The 22,807-nt window shown below is 34.4% G+C and overlaps 1 long non-coding RNA gene across 1 annotated transcript; it reads left to right on the top strand.

Annotated features, from left to right (window-relative positions):
* Positions 1-3,035: 3,035 nt before the first annotated feature.
* LOC116534396 lies at positions 3,036-22,715 on the top strand. The gene is made up of 3 exons (XR_004261693.1): positions 3,036-3,259; positions 5,966-5,974; positions 22,704-22,715. It is a non-coding gene; the product is annotated as an uncharacterized LOC116534396 (long non-coding RNA).
* The last annotated feature ends 92 nt before the right edge of the window (positions 22,716-22,807 follow it).

Below are 22,807 nucleotides of genomic sequence, written 5' to 3'. Positions count from 1 at the left end.
CTCCCATCTGTGAGTGACTGAAACTAATATTCTCTTTATTACTGCCTATTTTATTCAAATAATGGCTGCTTAACAGTATTGCATTTTGTTATTATTACTCAAGTCTGGCTATGTATAGCTATAAGCTATGCAGTTTTTTTGTGTCATAATAATGGAATATTATATTACTTAATATTCTAATTAACTTCCTAGTTGATTAGAAAATATCTATAGTTTATTATTATACTTTAAGTTCTGGGATACATGTGCAGAACGTGCGGGTTTGTTACATAGGTATACACATGCCATGGTGATTCGCTGCATGTGAATCATCTACATTAGGTATTTCTCCTAATGCCATCCTTCCCCTAGACCCCAATCCTCGACAGGCCCCAGTGTGTGATGGTTCCCTCCCCATGACAATGTGTTCTCGTTGTTCAACTTCCACTTATAAGTGAGAACATGCAGTGTTTGGTTTTCTGTGCCTGTGTTAGTTTGCTAAGAATGATGGTTTCCAGCTTCATTTATGTCTCTACAAAGTACGTGAACTCATCCTTTTTTATAGCTGCATAGTATTCTATGGTGTATATGTGCCACATTTTCTTTATCCAGTTTATCATTGATGGGCACGTGAGTTGGTTCCAAGTCTTTGCTATTGTGAATAGTGCTGAAATAAACATACGTGTGCATTTCTCTAATGACCAGTGATAATGAGCTGTTTTTCATATGTTAGCCACATAAATGTCTTCTTTGAGAAGCGTCTGTTCATATCCTTCACTCACTTTTTGATGGTGTTTGCTTTTTTCTTGAAAATGTATTTAAGTTCCTTGTACATTCTGGATATTAGTCCTTTGTCAGATGGATAGATTGAAAATATTTTCTCCCTTTCTGTAGGATGCCTGTTCACTCCGATGATAGTTTCTATTGCTATGCAGAAGCTCTTTACTTTAATTAGATTCCACTTGTCAATTTTGGCTTTTGTTGCCATTGCTTTTGGTGTTTTAGTCATGAAGTCCTTGCCCACACCTATGTCCTGAAAAATATTGCCTAGGTACTCTAGGGATTTTATGATTTTAGTATTTATATTTAATCCAACTTGAGTTAATTTTTGTATAAGGTGTAAGGAATGGTCCAATTTCCATTTTCTGCATATGGCTAGCCAGTTTTCCCAACACAATTTATTAAATAGGGAATCTTTTCCCCATTGCTTGTTTTTGTCAGGTTTGTCAAAGATCAGATCATTGTAGATGTGTGGTCTTATTTCTGAGGCCTCTGTTCTGTTGCATTGGTCTATATATCTTGGTCTATATATATACCATTGGTCTACATATTTCAGTACAAGTACCATGCTGTTTCGGTTACTGTAGCCTTGTAGCATACTTTGAAGTCAGGTAGTGTGATGCCTCTAGCTTTGTTCATTTTGCTTAAGACTGTCTTCCCTATAGGTGCTCTTTTTTAGTTCCATATGAAATTTAAAGTAGTTTTATCTAATTGTGTGAAGAAAGTCAATGGTAGCTTGATGGGGATAGCATTGAATCTATAAATTTCTTTGGGCCACATGGTTATTTTCAAGATATTGATTCTTCCTATCCAAGAGCAAGAAATGTTTTTCCATTTGTTTGTGTTCTCTCTTATTTCCTTGAGCAATGGTTTGTAGTTCTCCTTGAAGCAGTGCTTCACATCCCTTGTGAGTTGTATTCCTAGGTATTTTGTTCCCTTTGTAGCAATTGTGAATGGGAGTTCACTCATGATTTGGCTCTCTGTTGTTCTACTATTGGTGTTTAGGAATGCACATTGATTTTTTTTATCCTGAGACTGTTGAAGTTGCTTATCAGATTAGGGAGATTTGAGGCTGATATGATGGGGTTTTCTAAATATACAATCATGTCATCTGCAAACAGAGACAAATCTAACTTCCTCTCTTCCTATTTGAATGTGCTGTATTTCTTTCTCTTGCTGATTGCCCTGACCAGAGCTTCCAATACTATGTTGAATAGGAGTAGTGAGAGATGGCATCTTTGTCCTATGCCAGTTTTCAAAGGGAATGATTCCAGAGCTTTTGCCCATTCAGTATGATATTGGCTGTGGGTTTGTAATAAACAGCTCTTACTATTTTGAGATATGTTCCATCAATACCTAGTTTATCAAGAGCTTTTAGCATGAAGGGCTACTGAATTTTATCAAAGGCCTTTGCTGAATCTATTGAGATAATCATGCAATTTTTGTCATTGGTTGTTTATGTGACAAATTGTTTAGTGATTTGCATATGTTGAACCAGCCTTGCATCCCAGGGGTGAAGCTGACTTGATTATGCTGGATAAGCTTTTTGATGTGCTGCTGGATTTTGTTTGCCAGTATTTTATTGAGGATTTTTGCATTGGTGTTCATCAGGGGTATTGGCCTGAAATTTTCTTTTTGTGTGTATGTGTGTCTCTGCCAGCTTTTGTTATCAGGATGATCCTGGCCTCATAAAATGAGTTAGGGAGAAGTCTCTCTTTTTCTATGGTTCAGAATAGTTTCAGAAGTAATGGTACCAGGTCCTCTTTGTACCTCTGGTAGAATTTGGCTGTGAATCTGTCTGGTCATGGGCTTTCTTTGGTTGCTAGGCTATTAATTACTGCCCCAATTTCAGAACTTGTTATTGGTCTATTCAGGGATTTGAGTTCTTCCTGGGTTAGTCTTGGGAGGGTGTCTGTGTCCAGGAATTTATCAATTTCTTCTAGATTTTCTAGTTTGTTTGCATAGAGGTGTTTATAGTATTTTCTGACAGTAGTTTGTATTTCTGTGGGATCAGAGGTGATATCCCTTTTACTTTTATTGTGGCTATTTGATTCTTCTATCTTTTCTTCTTTATTAGTCTGGCTAATGGTCTACCTATTTTGTTAATCTTTTCAAAAAACCAGTTCCTGGATTCATTCATTTTTTGAAGGGTTTTTCATATCTTAATCTCATTCAGTTCTGCTCTGATCTTAGATATTTCTTGTCTTCTTCTAGCTTTCGAATTTGTTTGCTCTTGCTTCTCTAGTTTTTTTTTTTTTTTTCATTGTGATGTTAGGGTGTCGATTTTATATCTTTCCGGCTTTCTCTTGAGGGTACCCAGTGCTATAAATTTCCCTTTAAACACTGCTTTAGCTATGTCCCAGAGATTCTGATATGTTTGTGTCTTTGTTTTCATGGGTTTCAAAGAACTTGCTTATTTCTGTCTTAATTTCACTATGCACCCAGTAGTTATTCAGAAGCAGATTGTTCAGTTTCCATGTAGTTGTGCAGTTTTGAGTGAGTTTCTTAATCCTGAGTTCTAATTTGATTGCACTGTAGTCTGAAAGGCTGTTTGTTATTATTTCCACTCTTTGGTATTTGTGGTAGAGTGTTTTACTACCAATTATGTGGTCAATTTTAGAATGAGTGTGACGTGGTACTGAGGAGAATGTATATTCTTTTGATTTGATGTGGAGAGTTCTATAGATATCTATTAGGTCTGCTTGGTCCAGAACTGAGTTCAAGTCCTGAATACTCTTGCTAATTTTCTGTCTCATTGATCTATCTAATATGAATTCAAGTCCTGAATATTCTCATTTTCTGTCTCATTGATCTGTCTAATATTTGCAGTGAGGTGTTAAATTCTTCCACTATTATTGTGTGAGAATCTCTTTCTTCATAGGTCTGAAAGAACTTGCTTTATGAATCTGTGTGCTCCTGCATTGGGTGTATATATATTTAGGATAGTTACTTCTTGCTGTATTAATCCCTTTACCATCTACCCAATACCAATGTATTAAACCCATTACCATGTAATGCCCTTCTTTGTCTTTTTTGATCTTTATTTGTTTAAAGTCTGTTTTATCAGACTAGTATTGCAACTCCTCATATACATATATATATATATATATATATATATATATATTGCTTTTCATTTACTTGGTAAATATTTCTCCATCCGTTTATTTTGAGCCTATGTGTGTCTGTGTGTCTACAATTGAGAAGGTCCCCTGAATGCAGCACACCAATGGGTTTTGACTCTAACCAATTTGTCAGCCTATGTCTTTTAATTGGATGATTTAGCCCATTTACATTTATGGTTAATATTGTCATGTGTGAATTTGATCCTGTCATTATGATGCTAGCTGGTTATTTTGCCCATTAGGTGATGCGGTTTCTTCATAGTGTTGATGGTAGCTTCATCCCATAGGGGAACCTGACAGATGCCAGCCAGAGCTCTCCTGTGTGAGGTATCTGCCAGCCCCTGCAGGGAGATGTCTACTAGTTAGGCAGCATTGAGGTCAGCGACCCACTTGAGGAGGCAGTCTGTCCCTTAGCAGAGGGCAAGGGCTGTGCTGGGATATTTGTTGCTCTCTTCACAGCCAGCAGGCAGGAACGTTTCATTAGCTGAAGCTGCACCCATAGCCCCCCCCTTTCCCAGGTGCTCTGTCCCAGGGAGATGAGAGTTTTATCTATAAGCCCCTGGAGCTGCTGCCTTTCTTTCAGAGTTGGCCTGCCCAGAGAGGAGGAATCAGAGAGGCAGTCCGGCTATATATAGCCACTTTGCAGAGCTGAGGTGGGGTCCACCCAGTTTGAAAGTCCTGGCAGCTTTGCTTACACTGTGAGGGAAAAACTGCTACTCAAGCCTTAGTAATGGTGAATGCCCCTCCCCGCACCAAGTTCAAGCATTCCAGGTCAACTTCACACTGCTGTGCTGGCAGTAAGAATTTCAAACCAACGGATTTTAGCTTGCTGGGCTCTGTAGGGGTGGGATCCGCTGAGCTAGACCATTTGGCTCCCTGGCTTCAGCTTTCTTTCCAGGGGAGTGAATGGTTCTGTCTCACTGGCATTCCAGGTGCCACTGGGGTATTAAAAAAAACCCCTGCCACTAGCTCAGTGCCTGCCCAAATGGCTGCCCAGTTTTGTGCTTGAAACCCAGGCCTTGGTGGTGTAGGCACTCGAGGGATTCTCCTGGTCTGCGGGTTGCCAAGTCCGTGGGAAAAGTGTAGCAGATGGGCCGGAATGGACAGTTCCTTATGGCACAGTCCTTCAGAGCTTCCCTTGGCTGTGGGAGGGAGTTCCCCAACCCCTTGTGCTTCCCAGGTGAGGCAACACCCCATCATCCTGCTTTGACTCACCCTCCATGGGCTGCACCCACATCTAGCCAGTCCTAAAGAGATGACCCAGTTACCTCAGTTGGAAATGTAGAAATCAACCATCTTCTGTGTTGATCTCTCTGGGAGCTGCAGACCAGAGCCATTTCTATTCTGTCATCTTGCCAGCCATCTCTGTAGTTTTTAATGTTAAATCAAACTATTAACTTTTTAAGGCTTTGATGATTATAATCAGAAGGGTTTTTGAGAAAAAAGTTTAGATTCTGAGTCTTCATTTTCTCCTTTTGAAAGTTTTATAGCTTCAGAAGTGTCCACTTACATGTATTTTCCTAGTGTTTCTAGAATTTTCAAGTTTATACTCTAAAATATTATTATATCATAAGCTTAGAAACAGGCAAGATAAAAGAAACAGGTTCATTTGAACACCCTCTTCATCTCTTTCTTTCTCAACAAAGTCTCTCTTCTTTCAAACATAGTTCAAACACAGTTTTCATGAAGAAAATGTGACCAAACTTCATCAATGCTCATGCTCTGATAACTGTACATCTGATTTGGCCTCAGCTCCAAAGAAGACAACATTCATATGGCTTTAATATGCATGGAGATAATTGTAAATATGTGTTACAATATATACATATATATAAATTACAATTATCTACACTCCTGTATATACCAGTACTCCCTTGAAATATGGCCTGTTCTGAGTTCCTCAAGCACAGAGAATTCTAGGGCACATGTAATGTGAGGGCACTTCATTATGTACTTTTATCACCAGTTATTTTATTTTGAATTAATATTTTATTTCAGGGACATAGGATTGTTTTTACAGCAAACCATCTCTGACTATACATTTATAAGAACTAAATTTAGCCTCTGCCAATATATTTAATAAGAGAAATTCAGTTAATTTCATTGAATTGCTTCTACAAATGATCATTTGGATAATTTAGTATGAGGAAGAATAGAAATAAATATTTTTCACTCATTGGATTTATGCTAGCAAATTGTAGAATTCAAGAATAAGTTAAAATAATAAGGATTCGTTTTCAAAATACTTCTTTGTTCTAATTACTGAGATATTCTTAATAATAACATTTTTTCCAGCATTACTGAGGCATAACTGATGATTAGAAATTGTATATTATTTCTGGTGTACAGTGTGATGTTCTGATATATGTGCATATTGTGAAATGATTACCATAGACAAGTTAATTAACATACTCATCTCTTTGCATAGTTACCTTTTCATGTGTGTGAGAGAACACTTAAGATCTAGTCTCTCTGCAAATTTTAAGTACACAATATGGTACCCAGTAATAACATTTTGAGGCTCAAGGATCCATATAACTCTCTTGATCCTTTATTTTTCATGTGTAGACAAAAGAAAATATATCACGACTCTGAAATGCTATAATCAGAATTATAATACACAGCAGGAAATTAGAAATTATTGGTATAAAATGAGGTCAAACTAAATTTTGCACCTACAGACAAAAATGAATAAAATTCCTTTCCATCATATGTCAAAAAGTTTATCCAATTTATCTAATATTAAAAACTTTGATTTTATGTGGTATTTTTCAGACCTTAGCCATATTTAGGCTTTCAAATCACCATGATAAATAACTTTCTGATCCATTGCTTCCCTTAGCTTTGTTGTTATTATACAGCTTTATCTGATATAATTTTTAAACATGTATTTATGACAATAAATCTCCAATTTTCAATTGGTTTGTATTTATAAAAATCCAATTTCTAAATATCTTATCCATGTTGGCTAACGTTCACAAAAATAAAGATCACTTTATCAATTGGGGCTAATTCTAGAGACTAAACAAAAAAATTATTATTTTCAAATTTGCTTTGCTATCTACACTTCAGTATACACCAGTACTCCCTTGAAGTACAGTCTGCTCTGAGTCCCTCAAACACAGAGAGTTCTAGGGCACATATACTGTTAGGGCTCTTCATTATGTATTTTTGTCACCAGTTATTTTGTTTTGAATTAATATTTTATTTCAGGGACATAGTATTGTTTTTACAGTGAACCATCTCCAACTCTCAAGCTATTGCCTACAATCACTGTTATTAATGCAGCACCATCACATGAGAGCCAAGGATTAAACTTGCCAAAACAAGCCTAAGATTTTATAGTCATGAGGAAATTAATTACTACCCATAGAAATAAAACTAGTCACATTCCCAGATTATTTCAAAGTAGTCATTTTATAATATTGCCTGCTAGAGGATTAGTCTGATTGATTACACCATTTCTCCTGAAATTTTTGCCATCTTAAAACCTAACGATAGATATCAGGATAAAACTATTTTACTCTACTTTAGGCCACTTCTATTATTTTGAACCTTTACACCATTTTGTTTTCACTTTTAACCCAAAGAGGACCTTCTCTTTATTTTCCTACCTCTCTTACCAGGAGTCAGTCACTACCGGCCATCCAGGGCAGATAGGACTGTCCATTTAATAAGGAATTACTGCCATCTTGTGGCTACCATAATTGAAGGTAAATATTTCTAATGCTCTAGACAATAAAAAAAAAATTAAAAGATTGAGATGTTATATGCTATTTTATCCATTTTAGTTTCAACATGCCTCATAAAATAGACACTATGATACACAATGTATTTTAGTGAAAATATGTATATGAGTATTAGAGCATGCAGGAAGATGATCTCTGTTCCACACTTCATCAAAATCCAGCAGTAAATGAAAAATGTAAAGTTTGAATCTAAAATAAAAATGTGAGTCTGCACAGGACAGACAATTATGTAAAAAATTAAGTGGTGGCATTAACAATTTCTAACACCCACCCCTGCTTCAGCAATTTATCTTCATTTCTTTTAATGCTAAGAATTTGTAGAGGATCATAATTCAGTAGGTTCAAATATTTCTAACTCTGAGGTGACATGTTTGCCACACATCTCAATAGCCCATGTCAGCACCGGAAATTGGCCAAGACCTACCAATAACCAGAAACAGATTTGAAGTAAATGCGTCTCTCAGATCTGTATGGCACATGTTGTCCTCAATATTCTTTCCCTTGACATGTGACAAATTTGCAAATTCTGCATTTTTAAGATTCACATGGTAGAGCCAGTAAAACACTGGCAGTGAGATCCAATAAGCACATCTCAGAACACTTTGTTCTGAAAGTATAAAGCAAAAACATAACTCTGCTTCTCTGTCAAGATATGTGACATCATGTAAAGCAAAAATTTGTTTTTTGACAGGAAAATTCAAGGTTTATTTATCTGAATGCATTTGATTGAGGAAAACAGCTTACTAAAATCTTATTTTAAAAATGAGATGTTCAAAAAGAACATTTTCTCCTCATGTGTATTGGGCTGAAGTGTAAAACCTTAAATAATGGTAGAAAACACTCCACCTGGTGGTAGAAGAAAAAGGGTAGCAGCTTTCTGCAGAAAATCCTCAGACAAAAAGATGGAATGAATCAACAGAATACAAGTCTAGCTAGAAACTGTGTCAGATACTCCACTGCAGTTGGTGAGCATCTTAAAAGCAAAATCCCAGCAGAATCTGTCTCTCTATAAATCTTTCCACCCCTTTCCATTACTAGGTGGGTATTGTTGGCTCTAAGCCATCTGATTTTACTATGATTTATTAACTGCTATGCATTATATATGAGATTCAGGTTTGCTGAAGAGTTACCTTATGGTCATTGTTGCATACAAATCAGCTACTGTTAGAGAGGTTTATTGCATCATTTTATGCTGCCGGCACTTCTGTTTAGGCATAAATGTAACTGGAAAAGAAAATCCCTCCTGTTAAATTTTCCCATATATGTTACTAGCACATGCAGTGTATGTTAAGAACAATAGTCTTTTGTTCTGTTCTGTTTATAAAAAGAAGAAAAAGCATCCAGAACAATGGGTAAGAAATAAAAACTTGTCTAAATCAAAAGATTGGTATTCTCCAAATCGTTGCTACCACATTAAGCCATTTTCTCTGGTAAGACCAACTGAAACGTGAGAAAGAACAATAATGTGAGCAAAACCAATTTACGCTTGGTAGGAAATTGGAAAAAACGGTAGCAGAGATCTAAGCAGATCTGTCTCTGAAATAAGCTACCACAAAACAGTACTTCCACACTCTTTTTTACATTGAGCCATTTGATTAACTAAGTAAGTCAACTCGAATTTCTAGTCCAGCTCTCAGTACAATGACTTGACAGCTTGCCTTTAGCACTTTGCTTATGTGTTTGCTCATAGCTAGCATAAACAATCAAGACAAAAGCAACACATTACCTAAATGGCCTTGGTTTACCTGCAATCAAAGGAAGAATGGATATTGTCTTACATATCCAACAGGAAGGGAAAAGGCATGGCTGACCATATATATTTTTTTTTAAGCTGAAAAAGGAGGGATGTTTTCCTTCCTTTCTGAAATTTTGCCAGGCTATCCTAACTGAAAGCATTGCTGTCAGCTTTAATGTGGCATATGTTATTAAGTGTTTCTGAAGAAAGACGTTATTATTAGGTAACGGCATTATGCCCAAGAAGAATGAGTCAAATATTCTGCACTCTCAGCTTTAGTAAGCCTTCTGCAGGCATACTAGAATCATATCTACTAAGATATATATATAAAATGACTTTAGAATCTTAACAATGTAGATATAAATATATGTATTTGTTTTAAAATTTTTTATATGTTATCCATGAATGCATTTCCTAATATTTTTAATTAGCTTGATTTCCTCTTAAGTAATTGAGTGGCATGGTGAAAACGTTTTCAAAGTACTTTAGTATAAAACTACTTATTGGAGTCCCACTCTATGCCTACTGATCACTTTTAAGCATAACAGAGAAGAATGGCTTGTTGACCTTAGAGATTCTTAATGTCTTCAAGTCTCTGATTTTTATAGAAACTTTTCATGTATAGTGAGTTGTATGTCACGAAAACTGCCAGAGAGAGGAGATGCTTAGAAGGAAAATGAGACCTTGAAGAGAAGGCAGACAACATGAACCAAGAGAGTAAACTGTTCTCATGCATAGGTAACTTTGAAAAGTATCAATGATAGGTTATACTATCAGTGATAGTATAATGTATATTCTATAATGAATAAATAAATCAAAATAAATCCATATTCTATAATGTCATCAATGCCTTGAAACTGAAGACTTTTCCAGTTTCCTGGATCAATGCTTGAGAAATGCCCTAAATACAGTATCACAATTTCATGTGATAACCATCCCGTGTCCCACCTCTGCCTCCTGCATTTTTCTTTAAGGGGGATATTGTTTTCCTTCCCAAAGGGTATATGATTCAGAGATGTGGAAAACACATCTTCTAAAAAGAAACTATTAATTGGCATATGATATTATTATAATACTTTAATTTTCTTTGGAAAAAAAAATCCCTAAAACCAAATAATTACCAATTTTTAAAAGATTTTCAAAATGTGTAATTGAAAAATCTCAGAAGCAACCCCCAAACTATTGTGTCCTGCGGTTTGTGTATATTACAGTGTCTTTTTAAAAATCAGTGTTTATGATCTCTATTTTCTGGGTGACTAACATGAATTAAAATGGACTGCACAATCAGAAAGTGAAGATCAGTATGCATCGCTTGTTCCAGTTTTTGTATCTTCCAATGACACTATTTAGACTGATAAACATCACTTGGCCTTGGCAATCTAGACACACCGGTCTGTGAATAAACCTTAATTCAGTTAAGTGGTATCTCTCCAAGGACATCTGCTACCAAAAGTTTCAAATATCTACAACAAAACATAATATTCCAACTTCCAGAAACATGATTAATATAAAAATATTTTTCTCCAAAAGGGTAAAGCTATGATTTGAGATATTGCTTCCATTATTTTAGAGCTACAAAACTTCCAGTCTTATGTCACTTTTTTCTTTTTTTCAGTTGTTTACATCCTCTTACTCAACACACAGTTTGACAGGTGTAATCAAAATGAATGGAAACAATTAAACAGAAAAGCATGATTATGTAGTGGAGGTTGGAAGAAAATCTAAGAATTTTTTTTCTCTTTGGTGAGGAAGTGGCTTAGTTAAACTTTCCCTTGACCTCTATTGATTTATGATACACTTACTTTCAGATGTTGTCTCTACAAAGCAAAGTGAAATGAACGGTTTTCCAGCTAATTTGTTTTGTATGGACCGCCAAGCTGGACACTTGCAGACCACAAAGTCTGTGAATGAGAACCTGGGAGCTGGCATGAGAAGAATTGAGCTGGAGCATTTCACCATGGCTGAATAAGCAACTTAACCTCTTGAATCCTTCCCTGTACAACTGTAGTAAGACGCCACCCTGGCTTTTACACAGTTTGTGAGCTAATAAGATAATGCCTATGTATCTGTTTTAATATGAATAAACTGGTATTAAAATGGCACATAACAATCATTTTTACTACACCAGTCTTCAATATAAATTATTTTATATGTATTTATAGGACTGAGTTGCTAGATTTCAAATGAATGGTGATGAATTACACCAAGATAATATAAGCATTTATAATATTTATAGACAAAAAATTTTTATTTTTCATATTTCTGACAATGAAAGATTATTTTTTCTAAGCTATTAAACAAGCTGGATGTACTCAAATTTTCACATTTTCTGATAAAAAGAGATTTTAAGAGGAAAAAATGTTTATCAAATGCCCATATGGGTAGAAGTAAAATTTTTGTTGTGGGCAATTTAAAGGGCACCTCTCTCGACAACACTGAATTTATGCAAACACTGAGTATTACTTGATTCAGCCAATGTCAGTTGTAAGTTTAAGGTAATTACAGTATTTGAACGGGATGGAGGATGACAGATATTACAAATTGGGGGAGAAGGAAAGGAAATTCCGTGGTCTTGAAAAATTTAAGACAGAATTTGACCTTTCTTGTTTTTTAAAAACAAGATGCCCCATCATCCTTTAATTCGCCAGTAAGAATATGAAGCTGCATCCCGCATGCTACATAGCATAAGGTGATTTAATGCATTTTCTATATTTAACACTATATTACAATACAGCTTATACATATTCAAAACAATTGTCAGGCTACAGCTTTGTCACATTGTGCATCATTTACAATCACGTGTAAATCCAGAAAAATACACATGCAGAGAAATGAAAGCAGGAGATAGAGATTGTTTTAATGTGATTATATTGGCATCTGATATGATGGGTGCTTTGGACCATATTGACATGAGTGAGGATTCTATGTAGCAACTGTTCAATACCATCCGTTGGACTTCTCTGATAGACCACTTAACTATCTCAGCTTTTCCAGTGATCATCTCATTTATCTAGGATTATTGCACTGAATTTACTGTTTGGTTTTCTTCCAGAACTGAAATGTCAAGTCCAGTGTCATGTATGCAGTAGCTTTGTGCTGTGAGAGCTTCACAGATCCCCCAAAAGCTGCTAGCAGTTGATCTTTGGATAGAGCTAGAAATAAATAAATCCTCTTTAGCAGATCAATATTCATCCCATTTAATGCTTGATGTGAAACTTGTGGATTTGTGGTGGTAATGCTGATGTACAGCTAATCGTTGAAAATGGGCATTAGGGCTTTTATAGCATGGCAACATATTGTCAGGCAGGAAAGGAAAGAAATGGAAAACACAGCCCGGAAAAAAAATTGGGTAAGTTTATATAAATTTGCTGCACATTTGGAATCCACTTGGGGTGTTTTACTATGCAATACTAGCAGCTAATAACATGGACAACAAACAGATCTGCTCTGTAAAAGAAATCTCTGTGGCCTTTACTTGGTTTGCCTCTCTTTGTTAGACTGTGTATAAAAATGACTCATTTTGAGACCCTGGTGTTAAAGAAATTGACACTGAATTTTTTTTTTCTTTTGCTGATTATTACAAGTTTCAACAGCTACAGCACAAAAACCAGTTTCACGTAAAAACTATAACTTAGAGAAACAACAGAGTTTTCATACGGGAAATTCATACTAAATTTTTTTTTTTAATGAATGAGAGTTTTATACTCAAAAGAATGGAATATAAAATCGTGTCCTGAATAAACTCAAACTGACAAGGAATTTCATCCTTCTAGTGAGAGAAGTTTAAAATATGGCTACTGCCAACGGTTAAGGTATTTTTTTTCTAGTCCATGGTGTAAAAGTCATATATCACACATTTCTTAGATTGCAAGGGTTAAATTTATCTTTTTTGATTCAACAATTTTATTTTTTGCTGTAGATATATGATAATTCCTACTATCATGGTGTCAGAAAAAGCAAGTTGGTGCTGGGCATTCTTTGCATGCAATAACTTTTAGCCCAAGCACATAAGCTGTAATATAGACACTTGTGGTCATCAATGGCATACAGATTTTCAACCATATTTCTTGATTATTCATTTAATGTAATGCAAGCAAAATGTGTACGTTATCCTTGTGTGAAAACTTTGGCTTCTCTATGTTCTTACTGATTTAGGCTGCCCCTCCTGAATTTTAGAAAGCATCAAAACTTATTTGTTAGTGGGATGCCTTTATGAGTAAAACATGAGAAATATGCACTTACTGTAAGCATTGAAACTAGAGAACTGATACTGATTTGTTTTCCCTGGGATATTCTTTCTTAAATAGTAGGTTTTCATTTGCATTTACTGAGAAATGAAACATTATAAACTTTATATGCTAGGAGAGGTCGTTAAGACTAAAACATGCAGAGTAACATCTGCTGGCTACAGATATTTGGTGGACTTCTCAGAAGTGTCAGCTTCCGTTGTGCAAGCCCTAAACTTTACAACTGATTAATATTTTCCCCTGGTAAGGGATCTTGGGCAGTCACAGTTCCTCTGGTTTGCAAAGGCTGACAGATGAGCAGGCAGGTCATGGTCACAAGATAATGTTTATCTGGTGAAAAGTAAATCAGTAAACAGGGAAGGAAAGGTATGTTTATGCTGGAGGCCATGAAAGTTGGGAAATAGTAATGTGCAAGGCAGAAAATAACAATTGGGGAAAGTATGTGGGTGTGGCTGCAACACTATATACCTGTAAGTTCCTGCACATACATGCAGAAATGCATTCTGCTAACCTGGATATGCAAAGAGGCATAATAATATATGAATGTGTAAGCACTGAGACAATCCATTATGTTATGTGTGGATGTGTGTGTGAGTGCATATATACAAATGGGATATCTTAGTCCCCTTCTAGGGCTTGAAAACACAAATGTATTTGGAAATATCTGTCTTGAAAGTAAAAATCTTAAAGCTTGTATCAATTCATGAATAACTGAATAACAAACACAGAAGGTAAGGTGTCTTCTTTCTACCTTTAGATTTTGAAGCTGATATCAGAGAAGATGAACAGCCTTTTGTTCTACACAGCAAACCTTTTAACCTGAAGAATGTTGGGCTGATTGACCTACTGTGACAATTCTAACATAGATCTCAAATGATATACAAGTCAAGGATTTTGTATTTTTCAATCCAGAAATTAAATATTTTGCAAGTTCTAGATATTTTGTTTACAGGAAATTATTATTAGGAACTTCACAGCTGGCATATTATTTGATATGCTGAGTCATTAGAAAACTAGCAAATAATAATATTTCACAGTTATTCGCTATATATTATTCATAATTATGTAACCATTGTTAAAAATTGTTGCATTCTCCCACGAGTTCTGGAAAGTACTATTCATGCAGCTTCTTAGGAATAAAGAAAAAATATGTCCCCAAGCACCTGTAGAACAACTTGCTTCATATTCTCCTCTCAGTTACCATGCTGCTCATTTAAAGAGAAAAAGATTTTGAAACATTTTTTCTCAAGCAGATGTTACTAGGTTCACCATTTTCTGTGTGTTGGCTACTCAGAAACCAAGAGACAAATGATGCATTTGTCCTTATATCTATAATTACTTTTTACCTATTGATTTCTTCAACAAATAGTTATTGAACACATTTTGTGTGGAAGCCAAGATGTGGCTCTTGATCAGGATGACACATCTCGTTTTCACCTTTTCTTTAGTCCTTGAAACATTGATATGTAAGTACCTATTTTTGAGATGTCCATGTTTGTCAACTGTACCAAATTATTTGTGGAGCAATATCAAGTATAAATAAATAACACAAAGATGGTTGGGGTGGTGAATGGATGAACAACAATTAAAGCATATTCTATCAAGACATGCGTATGGATACATAGATATACAGACAGCTAGTAGGTTGTGTGAAGAGGCTTATGTTATTATGGGATCCTGGCTACTCACAAACTGCAGAGCTTTGCTAATTCTCCTAGATCAGAACCTATCAGCTGAGCAACAGATTACATTCCTCCATGGGAAACAAAACTACCCAGGCTGCGCTACTTACGGAAAGAAGCAGGGTCCGCTTCCTAAATTAAAGAAAATAAGACCTAATTTTTTCCTAAATATTAAGTAATTGGAGTAGCACCCACATGTAGGTAGAGTGGTAAATTAAAAGGAAAATTCAATGATTCAGAAATTATTCAATGATTCTTTAGAGAGGACTAGAGAGAGAAAAATGAACATAGAATAAATTTATGTTGTTCAAAATATGTGTGCATATTATGGAACCGAAAATCAGGTTATATTCAGAGAGTAAGCCCTTCAGCCCATCTCTCTGGAGTGAAAGGCTTCAAAGGTTATATATTACCTTGAGTGATATGTTGGTTGACACTGTGTCTTCCAGGGGATTTAGAATCATAAAATGATAGAGTCACAAAATTTTATGTGGGGTTGGGATTCAACCAACCCCACATAAAATTAGTTGGGGTACAATTTTCTAAAAGCTCTAATCAAACCAGTGGTGAAATCATGATGGTCTGGGTGAGAACTAAGATTTTTTTCTCACTAATATTTCAGACCCAATTTCTCACCTCATTTCAGATAAAATGAGTCCATTTTCTGGTAGGTTTTCTACTGTGAAATATCTTCCATGGACTAATGTACACAAGAGAGACCTGGCCTTGTGAGTCACTGGCAGATGGATGCTTTATCAGTGTTTTTTGTCTGTGTAAATATAATTTATAATATTTTAACTAAAATTTGCCAGAAGAAATACTCTTTAAATGTGGAAGTTCATCACTTTACCTCACTTCCACTAATCCCTGTTAAAATATTATAAATAACATAGAGCTTAAAGTTGCAAAACAGAGACCTAACAAGACTTAACCAAAAATCTTTTGTAAAAGATTCAAGTAAAACCTTACAACTGATAACTAAACCAACACGCTTTGATCCACATGAATTATCTATAGTCTTCATCCGTCTTATCTTTAGAAAAATGAAGAAGAAAAAATGTCCTCATATTTTAAGCAGATTATTTTATAGAGGTTTTTCTCAAAAAAAAAAAAAAAAAAGAAAAAAAAAAAAAGAAAGAAAGAAAATGTCCCTTGAGAGTTCAAGATATTTCTATAAGTAACTCTTTTCTAAGACAGCTTAATTTGCTCTAGTTTTACAAACCTACGAAGCCTTTTCATTGCTGGAATATGCAGAGGTTACTTGCAAAGCTCCTTGAAAAGACCTGTGCCCTCTTTTTATGAAGACAATGAAGGAGATGGAATTTTATACCACAGACAATGATCCAGAGACAGGAAGACACTTTGATGTTCAAATAATTCGACAAGTTTTGGCATTCTTAAAAAATAGCAAAAAGGATCTTTGCCGAATTTTTATTTTGTTTTTGTTCTGTCTTCAGTTCACACAGGCGGGTTCAGACAGGAAGTACAGCCTGAGCGACTCAGCCAGATCTACAAGGATTAGTTACAGCAAGAAGGCTGTTGTGTGAATCTGAGTCACTTTTTTTTTCTTTTATAGCAATTCTAAAGATAAATTCACACAAACATAAGCCTGCCCAATCCTATCTTTATGATAACTATATCTGGCCAAAACTTTAGGTGATTTTAATATAAAATCACCTAAAAATCATTGGCAACTTTCCATAATTATTGTTGTACGGCAATGCTTTATTGGACTCTAAATATAGAAACAGGGTTTTTTATTTCTGAATAAAATGTAATTTTAGTCATAATGTTACATGAAATATTTAGTTTGGTATGGGCTTTGTGCTTTCTCATTATGGTGTCAATTGTTCTTAGAGGTAAGTAATTTGTAAGGACAGGAAATAGAAATTCAGCACCCAAGACAAGAAGGCTATCTTATCAGTTTTAAGAACAACTAAGAGGATGTTAAAGGTGAGGTCGTGCTTTAAATTTTCTACAATGCTTTGTAACTAAACTGTGTAAAATAAAAAAGAATTTTCAAAAATATAAGTTCCTAATTAATATTATTCCAAGTTGGGGGAATAAAATCCATCCTTTGAAATCTACCAAAACAAAAATCTATTCTAAAAAATAAGTGAGGATTTGTTTCTGCTCTGTCTAAAATTGCGTTACTCATTAAAGTTTACTATTTTACCTTCTGCAAGCCAACTAACCCTCAAAGTCTACAGCAGGCATCAGGCAAATGAGCCAACTTAATTTAAAAGTTAACTGTCCAAATTTTAAGCCCTATTTTTTTTCACTTGGGTTTTTATTGTATTTGTTTGGAAATGTTCTCTGACTGTGAGGTCACAGATTATAACATTTTAATGGTAAACAAATCAAGGTAATAGTTTTATAAATTCTTTTTCCAAACTTTGATCCCAGGACTATTTTAGAAAACAGCAATGCCAGTGGTAAAAAGAATGCTTGTATTCTAAACCTCATGTATCGAGACGGTATTTTGATTTTGGAATACATGTTATCCAAACTCCACAAAAAAATAATGTTACAAAAAGAGCTTAGAACATTGGTTTTCTCCCACAAAAACCCCACCACTGATAAAGTCAGGAGTAAACCAACAGATTAGCCAACATATCCATATATTATGTATACTGCATAGAACATTTCTTTTTTCTGCCTCATCATCATTTTTCCATTAACTAAAATGCCATAATTAATCATCAGCTATTACTAATGCTTAGAAAACTCACTTGAATAATAAAAACAGCTCTATTATCGTTGTTACAAAAGATTGAATATTCCATTTATTAATATTCACTACTAAAATGCAGCTGATAAATTTTAACACCCAAGAATTTCCATAATTTTGTTTGAAATTGTGGTTTGTGCTTGACTTGTGGGTATAAACGCCAATGCAATGTGTTAATACGTGGCATTAGCACAGACTCTGGTAGGAAAGTAAAGAATGAGAATACTTAGTGGAAATTAAGATGCATACTAGTTGTACAATTTGCTAACTGCTTTGCTGCAGAAATTGGACAATATTCAGTATGTAGCAAGATACATAGCAAGCTAAAAAATACTTTTTTGGCAATTTCCCTGCTATTTAATATGAAAGTTATTTCAGAAAAAAAATAATTATCAAGATAATTGCCTCAATATGTATCTCTGCATGTGCAGAAACACATGACCTCATTTATTTTGATTCTGTTAGATCACTGGGCAAACTCTTATGAGTTTGCCAAAACCTATTATCTGACTTCACTTAAAATGAAATCAAAAAAGTATGATGAAAATAATTTGGATCAATGGTAGTTGCAGGAGTAAAACAAGTAGTGTCTTCCTCTTCCTTCCATCTTTCCCATCTAGCATACACACACTCACACACACACTCACACACACATACACATGCACAAAAATACAGGAACGCACATTCCAAGTATTTTGATTCTTTAAACTGTCATTGCTCAGTTTCAATAGCTATGTGTCATTCTTGCCTATTACTCTATAATGTGCAGGTACTATTTGATTTTATTTGTCTACCTGGTCATTTTAGAAGTAACATTTGTTAGAAACTATTTATAGAAGTATTTAACTAAGCCTTGCTCAACTTGTTTGCTATCTTTTCTTGTAATCCTGTGAGTAGTAAAGTTAAGTGGATCTGGAACTGCAATAATCTTTAGAATATAATTGCACAACAACTGTGACATTTGGGGTCAACGCATTGACATCTGGTTTCTGGTCTAAAAGACCAGCAGAGGGAGCCCCTGCATGACTTAAGAAAACCGAAGGCAGGCAGAAGAAGACTTTTCAGGGTGCTAAATTATGCATGGTGCCCTCTACTGGAGTCACTGGTAAACAGTTTCGATTTCAAAAAGAAATTTGTAAGCACTGAATTCCAAACTTGATCACAGCATACTTTACTACCAGTTATCATAATGAGTATAGCAGTATGTTTGAAATAAAACTGATTTTAATTGCTTTTGATTTTAAAAATAAATATAGTCCCTACATTTCTTACATGAAGTTTGAGGTTGAGAAATCAAACAAAATTATGTGGAAATCCCACTTTTCCAAAATTTCTATCATTGCTGAATTGTCACATTAGTTTTCTCTGTGACTATTTAACTTCCATATATCTAGAATCCTAATATGCACTATACAAACCATGCCATTCACACAACAATAATGTAAGTGTAGCATTGTAATGCGAAATAATTTTGCAGTGAAATAATTCATTTAAGAGAGTTCTAAATCAAGGGTTGTGCTGATTTACACAGTTAAAAAATGTATTTTCTTTGTGATAATTCAGCAATAATCCCATTACTGAACATTATTTCAGTTTCTACTTGCTTTTCAATTCCTTTGAAGAATATTCAAAAGTAACTATCTTTTATTTTAGAGTGACTGGTAATGAAATTACTTTCAATTCCACTTTAAATATATAATTACTATTTATAAATAAGAAATCATTAATTGTAATTTGCACAGAGAACCAAAAGATATCTAGACACTTCTTATAATATGGTGTTGGATATGTAATTTTTTCAAATAAGTCCACATTTGCCAATCACTTGTCAGTTAATTCTGTCGGTTATGTTTAAATATCATGTAGGAAAGTATTAGTGTAGTTTGATTTAAAACTGTAAGGTTGGAAAATAATGTTCTTCATTAATATTTTATGATGACCTTATGACTATTACAATGATTAGTTTATATGAAATAAATCAGATATTTAGCAACAAAAAATTTATTTGATATTTTGCTTCTAGTTTTGACTGAATGGACTGGTCATTTTGGTATTATTTTTAGCCTATATTTATGACATTTCTTTCAAATTTCTTTCAGGGAGCAGAGCTTGTCTAGGCATACATAATTCTGTGCTTTTTGAAATTTATGTTAAAAATATGAATTATAAAATAAATTTTTGAAATGTATATTAAAATTCTATTTCTTTTATAATATTTTCCAACTTCACGATTCTTATAAAGAGCAGAAATTTTCTTACTGCTATATTTCTTTTATTAGCCTTAGCTTTTTCTAGCAGTTAAAATACCAATCAACTAAGAATTAATGCAAAATACATACAATTATACAATAACATCACACAATCAACTTTAATTGAAGACATTTTTGATGTATATTAAATAATATGTACAAATTATAAAGAATAGGGATTAAAATTGGTCACCGTGGTTAATTTGCCAAAGACAAATTAATTCTAAGTGAGCAAGGATAAAACTCATTCTGGCACTAGAGTTTGCCTTCTAAATCTTCCACATCCAAACATTACAATTGAAAAGAATGGGGAAAGAATTTATTTTACAGAAATGTCCATTAAAGTTAATTCCATTAGAAAATATTTGATTTTAAATATATCATTTGAAAAAGTTCCACACCTTGAAAGGAATATTGCTTTATGTAACAAAAGGAACTATCTAAAGAATGAATCTTATATTAAATACAAAGTAGTGGCGTATAGAATACACACCTCTAGCCAAACACAGCAGTTGTGACCAGTTAATCGGAAAAGCCTCAGCATAGTCATTATACATTTTTAAAAAGAGGGAGAGAAGCCAGTGTTTATCTTCATCCAACCTAGCATCACCAAAGGAAAATTGAATTGAAAGTTATGAGCTAACCTGATGCATTACCTCCTGTGTTCTGAGCAGTTTTAAATGTTTTACTTTTATTCATTAATTTAACCCCCAAACAATCCTGAAGGTCACAATTACCTCCTTTTTTCCAGATAAGACAGCTAAGGTACAAATTTTTTTTTTTGATAGCCACATTGAATAACCTAAACCAGCGTTCTAGTCCAAACTTAGAGCTCTTGCTCTGTTATGATTTCATCATCATATTTTTAAGAAGTGCCTATTATTGAGGTTTTTAATCTCAAAACTTCTGCTAAATCATAAAACACAGTAAATAAATCATAACAAAACCTAATTTATGCTGTAGCATTCCACAGATAGTGTATGTCTCAAAAAAGCATCCATACCGAGACTACAGAGGCTGTAACTCAAACGGCTTTCTTTCTGACAACATCATAAACTTCACCTGGAATCTGAACATAAAGCCACTCCTTTCCTCTTGCACTGTCATTAGTCATGTAGTTTTTTTTCTTGGGACTTGGAGGTAGGACAAAGTAGAAAACTCCACAGTCTACTTGAGAGAAACAGCCCGTTAGGGGAAAGACTTGGATAATTCTAGTCATGTTAACTGTTTCTAAAACTTTTTTTTTTGTTTTGAGTAATATTTCTGCTTTGAAGTCTTCCCCACCGGGCTAGTGCAAAGTGGAGGGACCACTAATATTTTCGCAAATGACTTTGCCTAAAACTCTCACATCCTACTTCCTGCTTAACTTTTGAGTTTTTTCTCTGGCTTCTGATTGCTCAGTCTTCAATCCTGGATCTCTCACTTACTAGTTCTATGAGCATAAGAAAGTATTTAATTTCTTCTTATAACGGCTTCCTCATCTATACATGAAAAGTAGAAACAGTACATATTTGATAAAATTATTATAAGGGTCAAGTGAGGTAGAGCTGTAAAATACTTAAAATAGTTTTCAGCATTTAGCAATGCTCATTCAATAAATATTAAATATGTGTTCTATAATTGGAAGAACCAAGATTTGCAGTGTAATAAAAAATCTATGTATGAATACAAAACTTTTCAAAAAAATTTTCAGACACAGAATTTGTTCTTGTTCCATGGTATTTGTGAGGAAACTGAAGTTCAAAGTAATTGGCAGGACATACTATTTTAGGCAGTATAGGAGTAGGGTCCTATGAATGCCCAGCAACAGGTACAGACCAATTATGGGTTATTTCCAAAGAATGATTTTTTTTCTTTTTTTTTTTATATTCTTCAGTTTCTTCACTAATACAATGGAACAAGAGCAAATTCTATGTCTCAAAAATTTTTTGAAAGCTTTTGTATTCATATATGGCTTTTTATTATACCACAAATCTTGGTTATTCCAGTTTTAGAACATATGAGAGAGATACATGCTGTCTTCAGTTGTTCATATTTTAAAAATAATTTGGCATTTCTCCTTATTCAGGTAATATCATCTTCTGTAGAAATCATTCCTCTTCTGTAGTGGGATAAAAGTGCATTTAGATCTACAAATATATTTGTGTGTGTGTTTGTATCTATATACATATATTCGGATATAAGTTCTAGCCTCATCAGTGTCATCTATCTGTAGAAGATAATATTTATAGAGGTTTGGCCTCGACAGTTGGAGATGTCAAGACAAAAAGCGCTCTCAGCTACAGTCAGGGAACAGACTAATGCAGTATCTGAATTTGGCTAACCAAAAACACGGTGTTGTGGGATTCTTCCTTGTAAGTTGTGTTATGGCCTTAGATAACCTGGTGGCAATTTAAAGAACATCAGTTATAAAGCCATACAGGTAGAAGTTCAAATCTTGAATCCACCACTTAATAGCTAACTGTATACCTTTGGACAAATTATTTAACCTCTGAGGGCTGCAAAGTTTCTTTGCCAACAATCCACGCCACAT

The sequence above is a fragment of the Sapajus apella genome, unplaced genomic scaffold (genome assembly GCF_009761245.1).
Source record: "Sapajus apella isolate SASKATOON/1434 unplaced genomic scaffold, GSC_monkey_1.0 scaffold87, whole genome shotgun sequence".
Lineage (NCBI taxonomy): Eukaryota > Metazoa > Chordata > Mammalia > Primates > Cebidae > Sapajus > Sapajus apella.
Note: the sequence above shows the minus strand (reverse complement) of the source record. Positions and strands in the feature narration are given on the sequence as shown.